The sequence below is a fragment of the Amborella trichopoda genome, chromosome 13 (genome assembly GCF_054954075.1).
Source record: "Amborella trichopoda isolate Santa Cruz 75 chromosome 13, AtrichopodaSantaCruz75HAP2 v2.0, whole genome shotgun sequence".
Classification (NCBI taxonomy): domain Eukaryota; kingdom Viridiplantae; phylum Streptophyta; class Magnoliopsida; order Amborellales; family Amborellaceae; genus Amborella; species Amborella trichopoda.
Window position 1 is genome coordinate 17,024,096 of NC_142348.1, and position 13,870 is coordinate 17,037,965.

The 13,870-nt window shown below is 39.7% G+C and overlaps 1 long non-coding RNA gene across 2 annotated transcripts; it reads left to right on the top strand.

Annotated features, from left to right (window-relative positions):
- Positions 1-345: 345 nt before the first annotated feature.
- Positions 346-13,395, top strand: LOC148779056 (uncharacterized). Of its 2 annotated transcripts, none has more exons than XR_016048149.1 (2): positions 346-767; positions 12,784-13,395. It is a non-coding gene; the product is annotated as an uncharacterized LOC148779056 (long non-coding RNA). The 2 variants fall into 2 exon arrangements; XR_016048148.1 differs by lacking the exon at positions 12,784-13,395 and adding an exon at positions 1,408-1,789.
- Positions 13,396-13,870: the final 475 nt, after the last annotated feature.

Genomic DNA, 13,870 nt, shown 5'->3' on the forward strand with positions numbered 1-13,870 from the left:
GTCGTCTCTAGGTACCAATCTCTCTTTTTCCTCTTTTCACTTTTGCTATGGGATCCGCTTATCGCTCTTTCCTCTGGGTTAGGGAGTTCTACATCCCCACACCCGCGGCTACTCATGGGGCGGTGTAGAGACCCCATTTCTTAAAACTAGAAAATTCCATGATTTTCCTAGCCTTAGAAAACCCATAGGACCACACTATTTCAATAGATACCTAAACCATAGACCACCATAGCCCATGGTCCCATCCTATGATCCACACTTAGCAAATCCCATAATTTTAGTAGGTATCCATTGCACACCTAGCAAATCCCCAGCTTTTAGTAGTTATCCATTCTACACCTAGCAAATCCCCAGCTTTTAGTAATTATGTATTCTACATCTAGCAAATCCCATAGCTTCCATTTTATATCCCCATTAGGCATATAAGAAAAATAAACTATCGTACCACTTGAGAGAGAGAAAATCTTTAGGGTGGGCTGTGTAGGTGAGAAGAGAGAGAAGTGGGACGGAGGAGGTTGGGAAATCTAGAGAGAGAAATAGCCCCAAAAAGAAGAGAGAGAGAGAGCTCAGAGAAAATGAGATCGTGAGACCTAGGAAACCCTAATCTTTGACCATCTTTAAGTAAGAAAACCTATTCAACCAGGCTAAGGCCTGGTCAACATTTGGAGATGGTCAACATTTGGAGAAAGAGAGACAAAGAGGACATTGGTTCTTATAGGAGTGAGCCCTCGAAGGCTCGGGAGTCCCGAGTCATCTGGCTCGGTTTGGTATCGTTTCTTACTCTTTTATTATTTTTTTCTGCTTTATTTCATTTTAATTAGATTAGATTAGTTTTTATTGCTTTTATTTCGTGTTTCGTATTCGGATCAATTTTGGCGCTGCCACTGATCTGAGAACAGATCTGCTCGTTTCTGGGTGGATCTGGCCACAGATTAAAATTCGATTTTTCCCACATTCTCTATCATATTTTTTGTTTATTAATAAAATCAGTTTGTAGTGTTCAGATCTGAGGGGTCTTCATTTGAAGATCTCTCTTTGATTTTGCACTGTAAACAGTTTGGTGCCCACCGTGGGGCATTTCGAGCTAGATCCGTGCACTAAAAAATAAAAAAATAAAATGTAAAAAAACAGTCCCTAATATCCTTTTGAGGGTCTTTTTTAAAAAAAAACAAATCCAAAAGAAAAGAAAAATAATAATAATAGAACAAAATCTCTTTCATAAGAAAATCATGCTTTTGCTACATTTTTCCCTTAGTGTTTATTTTCATTTATTTATTATTATTTCTTTTCATTATTTTTGTTCGTAAGTAAAAAGAAAGAAAAAAAGAAAAAAGAAAAAAGGTTCACTCTGTTGCCTTTTGTGACAAGAGCACATATATGTTTATGATACTCTCATGTTTTTGAAAGGTGAAGACGGTTTTTAGGTGCATGACTATCTCAAGTTTTTGGGGCATGACTATCTCTATTCTTTGTGAGGAGCACCCTAAGGATAGGGAAGGAGGTTTTTAGGTGCATGATTATCTTTGTTCAAAAAGGCAACTCAAATTCCTCTGTGTCTTTCCGCGAGACACTATCCGTACTTTCTTCTATCATGTTCTTTATAGATAGTCTCAATTTTTTTTTTGGGTTTTATGAATTTCTTTGTTGTAGGTTTCCTAATTCTTAGAAAAGAAAAGGAAAAAAAAAATCTTTTGAAGAACTTTGGCTTCTTCTCTCCTCAATCCAGCTCCTTTTATTTTAACCGTTGTTCAATGATATAGACAGATCTTCATATTGGGTTGTTCAATGATATAGACAGATCTTCATATTGTAGCTTTGTATTTCCTTTTTTTATGCACTTGAATCATCTGTATTTGCATTATTCACAATGCCCTTTTTCCAAAAAAAAAAAAGTCAATGTAGTTACTACTTTTATGGTAAGCTGTTGCTCGTCTTCAGTTTAATAGCAACCAAACATTTTCTATTTCATCCGCTCATAATCTTTTTCTTTTCCTGATAATTTCTCTCACTAGATCATATTTGTTGTATTGATAATTTCTCTCACTGGATCATATTTGTTGTATTGCATTCTGCCACTAGCTTTTTTTTAAAAAAAGTACTTTGTTTTTCTGACCAGCATCCCGATTTTTAATTGGTCCTGATAAACAATACTAGTCTCTCACTCCACCAATTCCTAGAAAAAAAAAAAAAAGGCACCTCTTTGTTTCAAAAAAAAAAAAAGCCACCTCTTTGTTTCCAAAAAAAAAAAAATCTTTTTAAGGCCTCTTTGTTTCAAGAAAAAGAAGGTTTTGTTGGGTTGATCTCTTGCTCATGGTCATCACGCCTTTCTATTTCTATCTATCCTATCAAAAATTTGTTAACTTGTTATTATCTTCCTAAAAGAATAAGGAAGAGATATGGAAGCTCATATATATATAAAAGAAAATTGGGACAAGAGAGAGAGAAAATAGGGAGAAGAAATAGAAAAAGGAGATTGAGGGAAAATAGGAAGAAAAGGTCGTGTGAGAGAGAAAGTCTTAGGGATGAGAGAGAGAAAAAACAAAAATCTTTTTTTTTTTAAAAACAAGAAGACACTTGTTTTTTTTTAAAAAAAAAATTTAAAAAATCATTTAAGGCCATCTTGCTTTCAAAAAAAAAAAAATAAAAATAAAGCGATTCTCATTTTTGAAAAAAAAAAAAAATCTTTTGCAATAATAAAAAAAAATCTTAAAGTCTCTTTGTTTTAAAAAAAAAGAAGATCATTTTTGTGACAATTTGTTTTGTGTTTTTAGGTCATTCTATCTTAAAGGAAAAAAGAAAAAGAAAAAAGAGTGGGTGTCTGAGGCCATCTTTCTTATCCACTAAAAAAAAAAAATTAATCTCCAACTGTTTTTATTTTAAAATAAAAAATCGCTCCATTTAAAAAAAGAAGAAAATAAAAAAAATTTTAGGGCACCTTTGTCTAAAAAAAATAAATTTAAAGGCAATCTTGCTTTCAAGAAAAACATTTAAGGCATTTCTCATTTCTGAAAATTAGGCATTTTTGTCTAAAACAAATTTTCTTTTAAAGACAATCTTCTTTCAAAAAAAAAAAAAAAGTTTGAGGCATTTTCTCATTTCTGGAAAGAAAAATTTGCCTTGTAAGAAAGAAAAAAAAAAAAATTTTAAAACTTATTTGGTTTAAAAAACAAAAAATCACTTTTGCTACAAAATTTTCTTTTTGTAAGTCATTCCTTTTTCACAAAAAAAAAAAAAAAAAAAAAAAAGAGGCTTCTCTTAAAAAAAAAAAATATCAACTTTTGGCCTCTCCTTTCTAAAAAAAAAAAAAAAAACTGTCAAAATGAAAAAATTTATCGTTCATTTCTTTGCTTCTAATTCGACATTTACCCTTTCTTTCTGTTCTTATTAAACAATAAGGGGCTAAAAATAAAATAAATTTAGGGTCAACTGAATTCTCTCTCTAATTGTACTCTGATCGAGTCACCCTCGGCTCGAGGCACGCTCAACTAGGTACATGTTGTGTTTGGTTCCACTTTCATTTACTATACACCTTCTTAGGAGTTGCTTACCCCCACATTCGAACTGTGCTTTTGGTCAGTCAAAAACCGACCTGAAGCACACCTCACTTGGCACGATTTGTGCCAAGTGCTCACATTTTTCTTGTATTGTGTGTCTGCTTTCTTGGTACTTTATTTTTCCTTGTGTGCTTCTTTACACACTCTTGCAAACACCGGACCGGTAATGCCCGAGAAACCAACAAATATTTTCGAAAACCCTCAAAATCCATAATAATTGCATGAGGGGAATCAAGTATTGAGAACCAAGGCAGATGGGATTCGTGTAACTTTAAGTGTGAGCGCCCCTCCATAATCCTTTGCCTCAAAGCAACTCTACACACAGTAGGACCTGGTGAAAATCCTGCAACAAGAAGCCAAGACCTACGTGGGGACCTACTCAACGTAGCTGCATTTCAATAGTTAGGAACCCACTTAGACTGAGCCTACCAATAATTTAGGGCAAAAGTTTTTGAGTGTTGTATTGCTTATCTCAGTTGTTTAATCTTAGCTCTCAGTCTGGATCCGCTTCTGGTCCAACTGAAACCTTCTGGGTCTAAGTCCAGGCTTTCATCTAACCTAGCCCAGGTCTGAACCAGGTTCACACCCAGGTTCGAACCTAGCTCCCCTTTTGGTCTGAGCCAGGGGCTCGTGTCTAAACCAACTTTGATCCAATCCAGGTCCACACCCGGTCTGAGTTTCATAACCCTCTTGGTCCAAGCCCAGTCTTGTACCCAGCCTAGCCCAGGTCCGAACCAGATTCACACCCAGGTCCGAACCTAGGCCCCCTTTTGGTCCGAACCAGGGCTCGTGCCTAGCCGAAACTTGATCCAGTCCGGGTCCACACCCCGTATGAGTTACATAACCCTCTTGGTCCAAGCTCAGGCTTGCACTCAGCTCAGTCCAGGTCCGAACCAGGCTGACACCCAAGTCTGAACCTAGACCCACTCTTGGTCCGAGCCGAGACTTGTACCCATCTAGTCTAGATCTCAATCTAGGTTCCAGCATAGGTCTAAGCTTAGAGTTACCTCTAGAGCTAGACTAGGCTTACCCTAGTTCAGGGTCTAAACCAAAACCCATTGAGTCTAGCAAGTTTCATCCAATCTAGTCCTAGCCTAGGTCTTAGTTAGGGTTTCACCCCTAGGGTCAGAATAGGTCTTTCCTAAGCTGTGGAGTCTAAATCTCACCCTAAGTCTAGATTCTAAAACCAAGTCAAAAGCAGTCACCATGTCGGTCACCCAGGGCGATTATGATGACTGCTCCACAACTGACTCCAAACCTAACCTTCCCAAACCTAGGGACCAATGTCGCAATCCATTGAGATTACGGCCAGAACCCAGGTCCGTCCACATGTCCGAGTCTTCAATTAGAGGTAGAGTCTCAAGGATCGACTCTCAACCCTGAAATCTGCATAACCCGAAAAGCTAGTTCTACCCGAAAAACTTTGAATAGTCAAGGGGTCCGACCTGAGGTCATACTACAAGGGCTCTTGAGCAATCAAAGTAGAAGTCGAGTGAGGGAAGAAGTTCATGTTGTATCAAATGCTCATTCCCATAACTCGAACCAGAATAACCCTGAGGCATGGCGACCTCGAAACCAAGGCCCACTTAGGTCTAGGGGATCTGAACCAGCCTCAAGCCAACAGAGTACAACTCATGACAACCTGAACGCTGTATAAAATAGAGGTATCGAATTGAACCGATCCTTAGATCATGCATATATCCAAGTTGTCCTTCAAAGTTTAGTTGACCGAGGTTATACTGTTCATGCTCCAACACACAGGTCGATTCCAAACCAATTTAATGGTATAGGGAAATCCCTAGGACAAATCAGTCAATCGGTCCCTGTAATTCATCTGGTCCAATAGACCATGCAATTTTTGCAGCCGGTGGCGACACTTGTGGGACAATACGTCCCTCAAACACATGTATACAAAGCTCCCCCGATGGCTGCGGCTCATCAACCTCAGGTCCATATGATCCAATACATACCCCAAGCCTTGACTCATCAATCTACACTTGGGAACTCACAAACCGATGGGCCGATGGGCCTACCGTCATGCCGAATGCCCAGTACGAAGGCACCATGAAATAATGCAAGATATGCTTGTAAGAATGGGCATTCAACAAGTTTTACCCCGGATGGCCTATGCTCATGAGACCCTCAGAGGCATGGAGGACCTTCCCTTCGGATTGGTTATCCCCGAATTCCGAAACAAGTTTAGCGGGAAAGGCGATCCAGATACCCATGTTAACGCATACCTTCTCTCCGTTCGACCTTTGTGAGATAGGCCAAATCAACTGAAAGGCCATATTTTAGCAAATGTTGTCCGGCGAGGCTCTGAACTGGCATCGAAGAGTGATGAGTACTCAACCACAAGTCATTCTAGATGAAATGTTCAACCTATTCGTTTCCCACTACTGTGGATCGACATTAAGGCCTTTATCCTTAGGCGTTCTCAGCATAACAAAGCAAAACCTAGGAGAATCCTTTGAGAACTTCATCAATCGATTCTGTGAGGTGGCAATGCGGGTCATCAAATGTCCACTCATGGACCCGACCAAAATATCCGTGGCTCTAGAATACAGGACGTTCTTCAACCAAGGTCTTATCCCCTACTCTTTCAACTCCATGATTGAGCGTGTGGCATGTCATGACAGGGCCAGAGGAACACCCCTCAACATTAGGCCCGAGAATAAATCGATAATCGCTCACCAAAATAAAAATAAAAACAAAAACAATAACGACAATAAGGGGAATACTTCTGGTCAAGTTAATGAGATCATCATTAACGGTCTGGCTTGAGGTTCAGCTGCTCAATGCAACAATCTGAACCAAAACCAAAGGGGGCCTAGAGTCAACACTCAAAATAACAACCAAAGGTGAGAGGATAATTTCACTCCTCTCAAAGACCCATTGGAAAAAGCACTGGAATTACTCTTGTCTAGAAACATGGTTTATCTCCCACTAGCATCCGAGCCACTATTCCAAGTCATGGACAAGAGCAAGTGGTGCAAATAGCGTCAGAATCACGCACATGACACTCAAAATTGCTATCATTTGAAATGGGTCATTCAAGGGTTGATCGATAGGGGGGACATCACTGTCCCACCGAAAAATCAGCCCGTTGAAGAGCCTAATCAAAAGATGGGTATCTTTGTAAATCATCTCCCCGAAAACCACGGTCACAACGGCTACAATAACAGGAGCCCAAGACAACCCAAAAGGAAACGTTGTCATTCAAATGATCGAGAGTGGAGATGAAGAAGATGACCTGGCACAGTTCATATTTGCTTGTGGTCACTACCTCCAAAAGCTCGAAGAAGATCTATTGGATCTTTCAAAAGGAAAACCTTCACCAGACTTCCTCGCCCACCCACCTATATGGGATGAGGAGCCAAGCATATAAGATTTAATTGAGTCACCTTCTGAGATGAACCCAATCGTAGATGATGGAGAAGCAAAGAGCCCAAATGTGACTATTCCGAAAGATCTGACACCTTTAATAGAGCCGAGAAAGCTCTAACATTTAGAAATTCTAAGGGGGTCACCTTGACAAGACTTCCTAGATGATCCACCCATCTGGGACGAGGAATTAAAAGCTGAGGACCAAATTGAGTCACCTCCTCAAGAGGAGAGATTTCCAAAGCTTAACTAAGGCAAAAGCATAACTCTAATAATCGGGGCACCCCCACATCAAGAAAGTTCATCTCATGACAAACAATTTCCCAACGGAGCAGAAAACCCTGCAAGGGCAACCCCATCAAACTGCTCCATAAGGGCAATCTCCTCTCATGAAGAGGACACAATAGGGGCAATTAATGAGATTCAACTCTCATTTATTCACTCCCAACATGTCATAAGGTCATCCAATAGTAACTCAATCACTCTTCTTGCGCAAGAGTCTCACTCAAACTTGAGCACTGAGAAGGAGCTTACTACGGAGTTAACTTCAAGAAAGCAACACAAAATTTGCAATGAAAAAGATAATAAAAAAGGAGTTGGGTGATCACTCACCCCTTGCAAATAACTAAATGAGGCATTCATTCCTCACACTTCAAAAGGCATTAACGCCTAATGTGCAACATAAAGTACTCCATTAATGGAAAAACCTTGATGAACTTATTTGTCCATGCAAAATATTGAGGGATTAGGAAACTAAGAGTGATTTTTCTTTGATCCCAAAATCAAGGTCCAAGTAGAGCAGTTCAAAAGAAAAGCTCGACGCAAATTCAGCAACTATTGTGAAAGAGATATTGGATGCCAAACTGGAGCGAGGGAAATTAAAAGATAACTGATATTAGAACCTTCCTGCAACTTGGAGGAGGGAAAGATGATCGAATTCCTACATGATCTTAGGGTGAATTGCTGCCAAAAAAAAAGAAGAAGGCACCTTGACTCTTGTTCTTCCTCTTCCCCCTCTTCCTTTGTCATTGTTTTCTTCTTTTTTTTTTAAAAAAAAAATAAATTTCGCTAGGCTGAAAATTCGAAAGGGACCCCAAGCGTTAGAAAAAAGGCTACCAGGCTGAACACCCGAAAGGGACCCCGGAGCGATAAAAATAAAAAAAATAAAAAAAATGCTAGGCTAAAAATTTGAAAGAAACCCTAAGCGTTGGGAAAAAGGCTACTCGGCTGAACACCCGAAAGGGACCCCGGGGTGATTAAAAAAAAAAGTTCTCTCCTTCCTTCTATTCTCTAAAGTCATTTATCTCTAAATATCTTCTCTTCCTTCTTCCTGAGTCAAAATGGTATCAAGAGAAAAATCAATGAGCATTAGCTTGATGGAACATTATTAAGGTCATCGATCATCTGGACTTCGAAAGGTGAATGGTGGCGGAACGAAATCGAAAATCCAAGAAGATTTTGAACACCTAGGGAAAGTATCCTGTATTTTCAAGACTATGTTTTGCTCGAAAAATCTAGAGAACTCACCTTTGAATTCAAATATAAGAGTTGAGATTGGAAGATAAAAAAAAAATGCTTGATGATTTCTCATTCTGAAGATTCAAGTAAGGACCCGACACACTCATATAGGGTCCACCAAAGGGGTCACAAGTGGTTAAATTGTAAGACCCATGCTTAAAAAAAAAAAGAGAGAAACATTTCAAAACTTTTCTTTTGGCAACACCACCCGTGTCGCCAAAAAATAAAAAAATAAAAAAATAAAAAAGAAAATACTCTTCTGTGGCATGAGCCTAAACTTCCAACCCAATTTCAAAAAGAAAAAATAAATTTCAAAAAGGAAATGCTCCTCGGTGGCACGAGCCTAAACTGCCAACCAAAATCCAATTCAGAAAATGTCAAACTCGTGTTGCATAAAGAGCCGAGACAGGAAAACATTAAACTCGTGCGACATAAAAGAATCGAGACATGAAAAACATCAAACTCGTTCGACGTAAAAGAGTAGAGACAGGAAAATGTCTAGCCCGATATGACGTAAAAAGTCGGGTGTGTTCAGAAAATGTCTAGCCCCATATGATATAAAAGGTCGGGTGTATTCGTTTAGCCCTGTATAACATAAAAGGTCGGGTAAATTAAGAAAACGTCTAGCCCCGTATGATGTAAAAGGTCGAGTGTATTTATAAAATGTCTAGCCCCGCATGACATAAAAGGTCGGGTGTATTCATCTAGCCTTGTATGACATAAAAGGTCGGTTGTGTTGTCCAGCGCTATATGACGTTAAATTGCTTATACGACTCTATGAGTGCAGGAGTTAAAACTGCTAACTAAAATTTGATTTTCAAAATATCTTTCTCTTTTCAAAATTTTCATTATATATCTTGTGTTTTCAAAAACTTTAATTTCTTTTTAAAACCGTGACCGGTCCAAGTTTTGGGTTCTATTTCAAATCTCTCCTTATTTTCAAAATTTCTAAAATGTCTTTTAAAACAAAGGAGCTTGGACACCCGTATATGATGATCACCGCATTGCAGCCTCATCTCTCTCTTCAAAATTGACTTGGCCTAACCTTTTCCTAAATAGGTGAAACCTATAGAAGACTTTAGGAAACTTTAAGGAAATAAAAGAAAATGTCTGGTTTAAGAAATTTGAAATTGTGAAAACCCATGAAGTTAAGTGACGTGGCCAGAAAATCCAATTCGAGTTTCAAGTTTGTGTGACTCACCGACATCTCACGCCGAAAACCTAAGAGGAAAATGCCCTAAGTGGGTGAGCTTGGGAGCGCAATGACTTGGAGGGCTTAGTTGGTGCGCCCTCTGACCACATAATGTCAGGATGAAATTTAAAATGTTTACAATATTTTATCATTCACCTGCCCAGCAAAGGACAGGGAATGCCACAATTTTTGTCGCTCACCTACCCCTCGAAGGACAAGGAATACCAAAGTATCTACTTCTTTGCCACTCACCTATCCCTCGAAGGATAGGTAGTACCAAAGAGGGGCAACTGTAGACACCCAAATTTTTAAAACTGGCAAATTCCATGGTTTTCCAAACCTTAGAAAACACATAGGACCACACTATTTCAATAGACCCCTAAACCATAGACCACCATAGTTGTCACGACCCCGCCCCTGACCCCCTTACCGTATGCGACGGAGGGTGACCGAGTGCGGGTTTGTCATCCCAAAGTAGAGTTTGTCAATTAGGTCGGGGTGAATTCAACGCCATTGTTTTGGTAATTAAAGCGAACCATGAAAAGATTTCATCGATAATTCTAAATACATGGAAAATTATTAATTTAAAGCTCAATACATTAACCAAAGGGTTTACATAACAATCTTCCAAAATATTACATTTGAGTCTAGGGCATCAAGGCCTAAGATTTAGGGGTTCATGCAATAAACAAAATTCAGGGCTAGACTTCCCAACCACATACAAGATCTAGATTCTGCCTCCAAGAAGTCTGGCTTCAACTTCCTTTTGAAATCCCCACTGTTCCAACTCTTGGCCTGTCGTTATCAGTCTACAAGGAGGGGAAGGAGAAATGGGATGAGTTATACATCCCAGTAAGTAGGTCTAAACACTATGCATCAATAATGAGCCAACTCGTGAATCATAAACAATTCATTTAACTATACAAAATTTCAATGCAGCAGTCATAAGAATCAGCTATCAGATCAGTGAATCCATTACAAGCATTCTACCCATATAGCAGTTATCATTCAATCGATTCAATCTTCGACACCCACAATTACTATTCAATCATTATCTACTCACTCCCTAGCTAACCTACTCCCATAGTAGAGGCCCTATCCATCAGGCTAAGCCAATCCCATAGGTTAGGACCTCTACCATCTCCCAGGAGGGCGAGCAATGACAAGTGGGGAAATCCACTTCGTAATGTCCTCATACTCACACACACGACCAGCCCGCATTGGGGGTTCGATAGGCACTTACCTTGTAAGGCATCAATCGTTAGTCTCATTTCAGAAAATCTCGTGCGACCCTTCCATTTCACTTTCCCCTAACTGCATCATATCATTCAGCAAGTTAGGGGACATAGCCAGCATCACTTTCCTCAGTATTACAACCCTCACTACCAATGGGTGCCCCGTCGTGTAGCGAACAGTACCAGTGAAACAATGGCTAGTATCACAGTATTATTATAGAACAGTGCCCACTACCAATGGGTGTCCCATTGCATAGTGATCATTATTTTGGCCCTATTATCATGCTCAAGCACATAGTTTCATTCATGCTAAATCAGTGTATTATAACAGATAAATCATGAAAAAACATAATCTTACTCAGAATCATCCAGCATTCACAAAACATTATAACATCTATTATGAAGCATCCATTGCATGAACTATCATATGGCATTTACTCTTAAACGTCATCAGTAGCAATTCGAAACTTATCATGTACCATTTATCATAGAATAATCACATTAGATTTGCACTTGTTCGTTTATCACATAGCACGTAGATGCGTAGCACCATCCACATAACACTATGGCAATCGCATGAAAAACATCGCATGATACTCACATTTATCACTTATCGAAGATATTACATAGCTACTTGGATAGATTAATGAGTAATTCTGAGAAAGGTTGCAGAAGAAGAGCATAACACTAATTCTGTGAAGTGCGACAGTGACATACCACTCTTCTTGGGGGCATGACTCCCAATCCAGGGAAAATTTCAAAATTATTAAAACATGCAACTCTAAGTCTATACATAGATCTTTAAAATGGTGGTAGTTTGAAGGAATTTGGACGACGTTTGATAACTCAAAAAAGCGACACAATGTGAGTAACAGTTGCTGCAACAGTGAACAAGAACATGTCCCCACATTTTAGGGCATAACTCTCAATTCACGGAAAATTTGAAAATCCTCAAAACATGCAACTTCAACCTTACTCAGAGATCTTTCAAACGACAGAGGTTTGGAAACATTTAGATGTCATTTGGTAGGACAAAAGGTCCACCCAACATGGGTGTCTGTTGCTGGGATTCCTGCAACTGTGGCAGTGATGCACCCCCATATTTTGGGGCGTATCTCTTAGTCCATGTACAATTTTGAAACGATGTAAATAGCATGATTAAAATAGAAAAGCATATCTTTCATTCAAAACCAGTTTAGGATCGTTTGGACATCGTTTGGCTATTGAAAAAGGCAATACAAGAATAATCCCAGTTTTAGAAATTCATACCCTGAAGTTTAGCATACATTCAAGAGCATTCAATACTTCATAAGCCAAAGCAAATCTTGATGCAAAACCGAGTTCATATTAAATTAATCCCACAAGTGAACTACTTCACACACTTCCACTACAAAAAAAATCATATACAGGGCTCAATCGATCATGGCATCTGAGATTTCAAGCTCATCATAATGCATTCATACTCATATATTTCATCCTAGAATTTTCCTTGATTTTCAATACTTAGCATAATTTCCTACAGTTTTATTGATGCATAAAAGCTAGACTCACTTACATGATACCCACGGTGCTCCTAAACTCCACACACATAGGCCACTTGAACCTCCTAGCAAGGCTCCCCAACAACAGCAGTAAAGGGGGATTCACACCTAAGCTCTTGAGAGAGAAAGTTGGGAGAAGAAGGAAGGGGATGAGAAAAATGTCGGAGGGTGAAGAAGAGTGGGGCTTAAGTACCCACGGTAGGTGGAGTCCATTGTTACTGACTAAGTAGGTGAAGGTCATTGTATCTGACATGTACAACACTGACAAGTGTGACGTTGGCAGCAGTCACATCTTCCCTTTTCACTCACAGCTCTACCCTCAGCTCATGTATGACGTTACTCATTTGTTGCCTTCACAGGCGGCGATAGCCTCCTACATGCGCGACGATGCTCTAAACGACATTACACTCATAGTGATACTCAAAAATTCACTTGCGCTGTTGCTCTTCCATGTCTCTCTTCACAACCTGCGCTAGGGCTCTTCCACAGACAGCGATGCACATCCTTATCTTCACACGCGACGCTGACTTTTCTCGCGTGACACTGAATTTTCATGCGCGGTGCTGACTTTTCATGTGTGGTGCTGACTTTTCATTCTCTTCATCAATTTAGAGATGATGCTAGGTCACAAACGACAGTGGGTCTCCTTGCACAAACGACGATGGTCCTTATGCACGGGCGACGATGCGCAAATGGCGTTGCCCACGTTCACGCACGACGCTGCCCTTTACAAATGCGGCGATGCGTCTTCTTTCTCTCTCGTTTGCCTCTTCGTCACAGACGACACTAAGCTCTTGTACATGAGTGGTGCTGCTCCAAACGACGCTAGGCCTCTATTTCACCCTCCATCGCCATGTGCATCTCTGGACTGGGAGAAAATTGTGGTCCTTACATCATCCCCTCCTTAAAAAGGATTTTGTCCCCAAAATCACATTCGTGTTAATAAAAAAGGTGGGGGTATTTCTCACGAATCTCATCCTTCTGTTCCCATGTTGATTTAGTTCTTGAGTGATATTGCCATTGCACTTGAACCAGGGGAATTTCTTTATTGCGTAACACTTGTATTCTCCGGTCTAATATCTTAATTGGACATTCAACATAGGTCAAGTCTTCCTTGAGTGAGATTGGTTTGTATTCCAAAACATGGGATGGGTCAGGTTGGTATTTCCTCGGCAATTATACATGAAAGACATTGTGAATATTGACCAATTCAGGTGGTTGGGCAAGTTGGTACGCCATGTTCCCAACTCTTTCCAAAATTTTGAAAGGCACAAGATACCGCGGGCTCAGCTTTCCCTTTTTGCCAAATCTCGTAATACCCTTCGTTGGTGATATCTTCAGGAAGACCTGATCATCTACTTCAAATTCGCGGTCTCTCCTGTGATTATCAGAATAACTCTTTTGCCGACTTTGGTTGTCTTGAGCCGCTCTCTAATTAAGGTAATC